Genomic DNA, 7,500 nt, shown 5'->3' with positions numbered 1-7,500 from the left:
ATTCAACCCGAATTGAAGGAGAAGACGGTCAAGGTACTTAGAGGTCGTCATCCAGCAACTAATCACCACAACGACAGTAATCAACAGCCTGAGATTGGAGCTACAGAAGCAAAACAAGGAAGAAATGACAAGAGAAGAAAATAAGGAAATATGGAGATGCTACATCACAAGCAACCCGACGGAGAGAGGATATAGAAGAAGATCTTTACCATAATTTCCTCAGTCTACTCAGCTGTAAATGAGTACGTATCCCTGATGGTGTAGGGTCCAGCTATGGGTTAAATAGCAAAACTCAGCAATGATGGAAAGAAATAAAGGAATAAACGACAACGACGTAAATGGAACCTCTGGCAACAGAGGAGCTTCGTCCGGCAACCATGTATTCAACCCAATTGAAGGCAAGACGGCGGTCAGTACTAGAGGTCGTCATCCAGCAACTAATCACCACAACGACAGTAATCAACAGCCTGAGATTGAGCTACAGAAGCAAAAAGGAAGAAATGGACAAGAGAAGAAAATAAGGAAATATGGAGATGCTACATCACAAGCAAACCAGGACGGAGAGAGGATATAGAAGATTGGTCAACATCTGGAATGAGAGGAATAACACCCCCCAAACAGAGCAGAGGCTGGCAGACCAAGTAAGGAACATAAAGAAAAGAACTGGCTCTCCCCAACAAAAAGAGAAGAACTGGAAAGGGAAATGTCACACGACAACGAATTACACGAAGACGAACTGAGAGACGATGCCACAGAAGACGACTGGAAGGATGAGGTATCAAACAACGACACACGAAGAAACACTGACGAAGTAACAGAGAGGACGGAATGGGTAGAAAAGATTAGACAATGGATGGAGCCAGATACAGAGAGAACAAAGATCCCCTCCATGAAAGCCTACAACACCAAGAAATTAAGGGAGAAAACAAGTGAGGTCAATGAAATAATGAAACTAATACACACCACCAATATCAAATAACTTGACATATGCAGGAGCAAGATTAGTAGCAGACTGAGGGGATTCGTACACCAACACCACCAGCACAACCAACCCAACAGAAACCAATACACCAACCTCCTTGGGAAAAGACGCCTGGAAAAGCAAATTATGGTGATGAGATCTGACTTGAGTAAACTGAAAGAGATGGCAGAAAAAAGGCTAAGAAGCAAGAAAACAAGGGAGGAACTCAACGAGAAATACAAAGTACAAGAGAGGGGACTAAACAACACAATAGAAGATGTAAAACAGAGGCTTAAGGCCAAAGCACATAAGATCCAACGGTACATGAACAGGAATAAGGGATACCAACAGAACAAACTATTCGGAACCAACCAGAAAAGACTATACAGCCAACTAAGTGGGGAAGACAACAACCTAGAAATTCCTGAAGCCGAACCAAGTAAAAGACTCTGGGAAAACATATGGAGCAATCCGGTATCACACAACAAACATGCAAAGATTCACAGAGATCACGACAGACACAGTCAGACACCAACTAAAGAAAATGCCAAACTGGAAAGCCCCAGGTACCGATGAAGTCCATGGATACTGGCTCAAAAACTTCAAGGCCCTACACCCACGAATAGCAGAACAACTCCAGCATTGTATCTCAAATCACCATGCACCCAAATGGATGACCACAGGAAGAACATCCTTAGTGCAAAAAGACAAGAGTAAGGGAAATATAGCCAGTAACTACAGGCCTATCACCTGCCTACCAATAATGTGGAAGTTACAAACAGGTATCATCAGTGAAAGGCTATACAACTACCTAGAGGAGACAAACACCATCCCCAACCAACAGACAAAATGGTAATGAAGAACAGCTTCCTCAAAAATACAATGCGCAACTGGAATACAATACTTACAAGCTCTGGAATAAGACTAGCAGAGGTTAATATCAGGAGAGGGATCTTCCAGGGCGACCCACTGTCCCCACTACTCTTTGTAGTAGCCATGATTCCCATGACAAAAGTACTACAGAAGATGGATGCCGGGTACCAACTCAAGAAAAGAGGCAACAGAATCAACCATCTGATGTTCATGGACGACATCAAGCTGTATGGTAAGAGCATCAAGGAAATAGATACCCTAATCCAGACTGTAAGGATTGTATCTGGGGACATCAGGATGGAGTTTGGAATAGAAAAATGCGCCTTAGTCAACATACAAAAAGGCAAAGTAACGAGAACTGAAGGGATAAAGCTACCAGATGGGAGCAACATCAAACACATAGATGAGACAGGATACAAAATACCTGGGAATAATGGAAGGAGGGGATATAAAACACCAAGAGATGAAGGACACGATCAGGAAAGAATATATGCATAGACTCAAGGCGATACTCAAGTCAAAACTCAACGCTGGAAATATGATAAAAGCCATAAACACATGGGCAGTGCCAGTAATCAGATACAGCGCAGGAATAGTGGAATGGACGAAGGCAGAACTCCGCAGCATAGATCAGAAAACCAGGAAACATATGACAATACACAAAGCACTACACCAAGAGCAAATACGGACAGACTATACATAACACGAAAGGAAGGAGGGAGAGACTACTAAGTATAGAGGACTGCATCAACATTGAGCACAGAGCACTGGGGCAATATCTGAAAACCAGTGAAGACGAGTGGCTAAAGAGTGCATGGGAAGAAGGACTAATAAAAGTAGACGAAGACCAGAAATATACAGAGACAGGAAAATGACAGACAGAAACAGAGGACTGGCACAACAAACCAATGCACGGACAATACATGAGACACACTAAAGACTAGCCAGCGATGACACATGGGGGCGAGCTTAAGAAGGAAACTGAAGGAATGATAACAGAGGCACAAGATCAGGCCCTAAGAACCAGATATGTTCAAAGAACGATAGACGGCAATAACATCTCTCCCATATGTAGGAAGTGCAATACGAAAAATGAAACAATAAACCACATAGCAAGCGAATGCCCGGCACTTGCACAGAACCAGTACAAAAATAAAAAGAGGCATGATTCAGTGGCAAAAGCACTCCACTGGAGCCTGTGCAAGAAACATCAGCTACCTTGCAGTAATAAGTGGTACGAGCACCAACCTGAGGGAGTGATAGAAAACGATCACGCAAAGATCCTCTGGGACTATTGGTATCAGAACGGATAGGGTGATACGTGCAAACAGACCAGACGTGACGTTGATTGACAAAGTCAAGAAGAAAGTATCATTCATTGATGTCGCAATACCATGAGACACCAGAGTTGAAGAGAAAGAGAGGGAAAAAATGGATAAGTATCAAGATCTGAAAATAGAAATAAGAAGGATATGGGATATGCAGTGGAAATCGTACCCATAATCATAGGAGCACTAGGCACGATCCCAAAAAGAAATCTAGAAAAACTAGAGGCTGAAGTAGCTCCAGGACTCATGCAGAAGAGTGTGATCCTAGAAACGGCACACATAGTAAGAAAAGTGATGGACTCCTAAGGGAGGCAGGGATGCAACCGGAACCCCACACTATAAATACCACCCAGTCGAATTGGAGGACTGTGATAGAAAAAAAAAATAATAATAATAATAACAATAATAATAATAATAACAAAGAAATTTTCAGTATCTAGATATGTATTGATAACTCTATCTCATGGTGATGTTTTTTCACCATGAAATTATACTGATTCTTATTAAAAAGAAACTGATAGGATTTAGTGACCATCCCCTTAGTAAGGCCTCATATTTCGCAACTCTCCTGTTCTTACATTATTTAATCTTCCTTCTCCCATTTATCTTATTCCTGCGTCTCCCTCTTACTGAGGAAATTACTCCAGTCCATTCCACACGAAAAAGGAAATAAAAATAAAAAGAAGCAATATACCATTGAATGACATAAGAAACATTTTTAGTATGGCATGAATAATTGGGTAGCTTGAAACGAGAAGGATATTAATGGCTACGATCTGTCAGCTGGCTATATTACACTTTCTTGGCTTTGCTTATCAATTTCCCTCCCAGAGGATCCACCGTCTGACCGATTATATGTAAATCCTGTTTCGTCAGAAAGGTACTTTTTAGGAAAAAAAATTTTCATCCATTTGGCAAAATAGAAATGAATATTTTTTCTTGCGTAATTAGCCAAATTGTTTTTTCACCTTGGAAATACAGTACTGATTCGCCACGCTCACACTCACTTTATATATATATATATATATATATATTATATATATATATATATATATATATATATATATATATATATATATATATATATATATATTATATAAGACCTATAGTAGAAGAGAAACTTAGAGAACGCAGTGTGGTTTTAGAAGTGGAAGGTCAACAGTGGATCAAATTTTCACCTTAAGACAGATAATTGAGAAGAGATGGGAGTATGCAAAGCCAATATTCTGTGCTTTTATAGACTTGGAGAAAGCGTATGATTCAGTATGGAGAGATGGAATGTGGAGAGTGGCAGAACACTATGGTATACCACTGAAAGTGATAAGGATACTAAAGAACTGGTACCAAGGAGTGTGCAGCTGTGTACAGCTGGATGGACAGCAAAGTGAATGGTTCCCAGTTGGAAGTGGGCTAAGACAGGGATGTGTTATGTCACCCACCTTGTTTAATGTAATATATTGGACCATTATAATGAGAAGAGTGATGGAGAATGAAAACAGAGGGGCTAGTATTGGTGGAGAAGTTTTTATGGATTTGGACTTTGCTGATGATGTTGCGTTGGTTGCTGATACGTGGCTGGTGCTGGTAGGTATGGTAATGAGGATGGAGACAGAGACACAGAATTTTGGCTTGAACATCAGCACAAAGAAGAGCGAGATCATGGTTGTGAGTAAGGATGATGATTGGGTGCACAGGAGGATATGACAATCAGAGGACAGGAACTCAAGCAAGTTGAGAAGTTTGTTTACTTGGGAAGTGTGGTAACAGCAGACGGGAGGCAAATTGAAGATATACAAAGAAGAAAACTAGGAGCAGCAAGAGCTTTTGAGGTTCTGACAAAAAACGTTTGGTCGAGGCATGAAATCAGCTTGAGAACTAAGATGAGAATAATCAATGCAGTAGTACTACCAGTCCTGATGTATGGCTCGTCCACCTGGGCACTGACCAGAACAGAGGAGAAAAGGTTGGATGCTTTTGAGATGAAGCTGCTGAGAAGAATACTTGGCATTAAAATGGGATGATTATGTTAGAAATGAAGACAAATCAGGGTGAGATTGAGGCAAAGGCCAGTCAGTACCAGGTTGAAGAGGGGAAGGCTGAAATGGTTTGGACATGTTGAGAGGATGGAAGAGAATAGAGACCCCAGGAGAGCACTGAGAGCAATACAAATAGGAAGAAGACCGTTGGGTAGACCAAGAACGAGGTGGATAGACATAATTGCCAGGGATCTTGAGGATGAAATCCAAAACTTAGAGGAAGCGAGGGAAATGGCTCGGGATAGAGACAGATGGAGAGAAACTGTATCAGCCTTATGCCACTGGCCAGTGGCGGGAAGATAAATCTAAATCTAAATCTAATATACATATATTATATATACATACGCACACACTAAAGAATCAGAGATATTCACACGAGGCAATATCACAAACATCATAATCCCTTCTTCAGTCAACATTCCTCTCTCTCATCTCTCCTACTCTCCCTAGTGTCTATTCTCTATCTCTCTCTCTCTCTCTCTCTCTCTCGTCCTCTCCTCTCTCTCTCTCTCTCTCTCTTTTAATATATCTCTGAAAACTAACCTGCAACAGAAATCTTTTGCCGGCCAGTTTGATCAAATGGGTCCTCTTCGTAATAGGAAAAGTTTGTCCAGAACTTCTCTTCCTCCACATTATTATGTGACCGTAGAACCCAAGGAGGGATACTTGGGATTTCTCCCCTGCAGTGCAGAATATGCTGTTTGGTCATGCCTCCCATTATGGAGTTTATCGGAAACTTCAATATTGCGTTAGCAATTGAGCAAACTGAAGTCGTTCCATGTAAGAGACTGCAATTATAATATATATATATATATATATATATATATTATATATATATATATATATATATATATATATATATATATATATATATATATATATATATATATATATATGGTCACAAAATGTTCCAAATACCTGGTTATTGCACTTAACTTTCATAACAGAGGTCCCTTGAAAATCTTTAACATGTATGTTAAAGATTTTCAAGGGACCTGTATGAACACCTCACACTCTTTAATGAAAAGAGTGCGAGGTGTTCATACAGGCTTAAATTAAGTAAAGGACATCACTCCATCAAACAACTTTGCTTTCCGGTCATGTAATATAAACAGATGACTATCTCTTGGTGTAATTCCAGGAACAGCTGTTGTTGGGTTTTCGAACCAATACTGAGAGTATTGACAGTTCCAGACAATCACCAGTACTGCCTGTTGTTTTATAATTACCCGCTGAGTTATTTCGAAACGAAGATAACAAAGCTCAGCTAACGTTGGGTCACTTAGGCTGAAAGTTTCTGGACAGTTATTGAATATTATTCTTTAAGGTCGCCGTCACAATTCCTTCAGGATCCTTTGAAGCAGTCTTTAGCTCCTGAAGCATTCCTTGAGAAATTCCCATTGGATTATAACGTCATATTAAATTCTTAAAGACTCCAGTATCCAGTGAAGTCGTTCTCAGCTCCTCAATGGATTCCTATCGGATCCATTTCCCTTCAGGTAAGAAATCCAGAATCTGTCTTCGGAATCATTTTTCCAGCTCCTGAAGAACGCTCTTTGGATTATGGCGTCTTCGTAACTTTTTTAAAGACTCCAGTTGTTGAACAGGAGTAGTAGTATTTACCGTGTTCCTCATAATGCAGGTGGTTCATAGTTACCACATGAAGTTAATTATAAACTTCATGAATTCTAAAGACCAAGAAAGATATTTTAATATGAAAAACCTGTACAAATTACTTTTATAAAAAATGAATAATGTCATTACAAATCTATAAAAATTCTGTTAATAATACTCAATCCCTTCACATTTTATTTCATCAATAAGATATGGAAAAGGAAAGAGTTAAAACGTGAAAAAGGGGAGGCGGAGGGAGGAGACAGAGAGAGGGATGTCAAAATCTTGAGAACCAGGTCAAAAATTTTCGGAGAAATCAAACCGGCCGTGGACTCCTGCAAACTAGAATTATAAAACCTGGAACCTGAGTATGTATCATCGACTAAAAGAAGAGGACCAAAACTAAAATGGAAGAATGATAAATATAAAAGCATAAATACCTCAACATGTGTAAAATTTGTGGAATAAAGTTTTACTCGAATAGCTGGGGGTGTTGAAGAAAAATATACAGACCGAAAGTATTTTTTTTGAATACAGTGCTTAGTACTAGAGAGAGAGAGAGAGAGAGAGAGAGAAGAGAGACGAGAGAGAGAGGAGAGAGAAGAGAGAGAGAAGAGGAAGGAGAGAGATTTCACATCATATACTTAAGATAACACAATAAAGATCAATCACGCAGACAGAGAGAGAC

This window comes from Macrobrachium nipponense, chromosome 20, assembly GCF_015104395.2.
Source record: "Macrobrachium nipponense isolate FS-2020 chromosome 20, ASM1510439v2, whole genome shotgun sequence".
Taxonomy (NCBI): Eukaryota; Metazoa; Arthropoda; class Malacostraca; order Decapoda; family Palaemonidae; genus Macrobrachium; species Macrobrachium nipponense.
Note: the sequence above shows the minus strand (reverse complement) of the source record.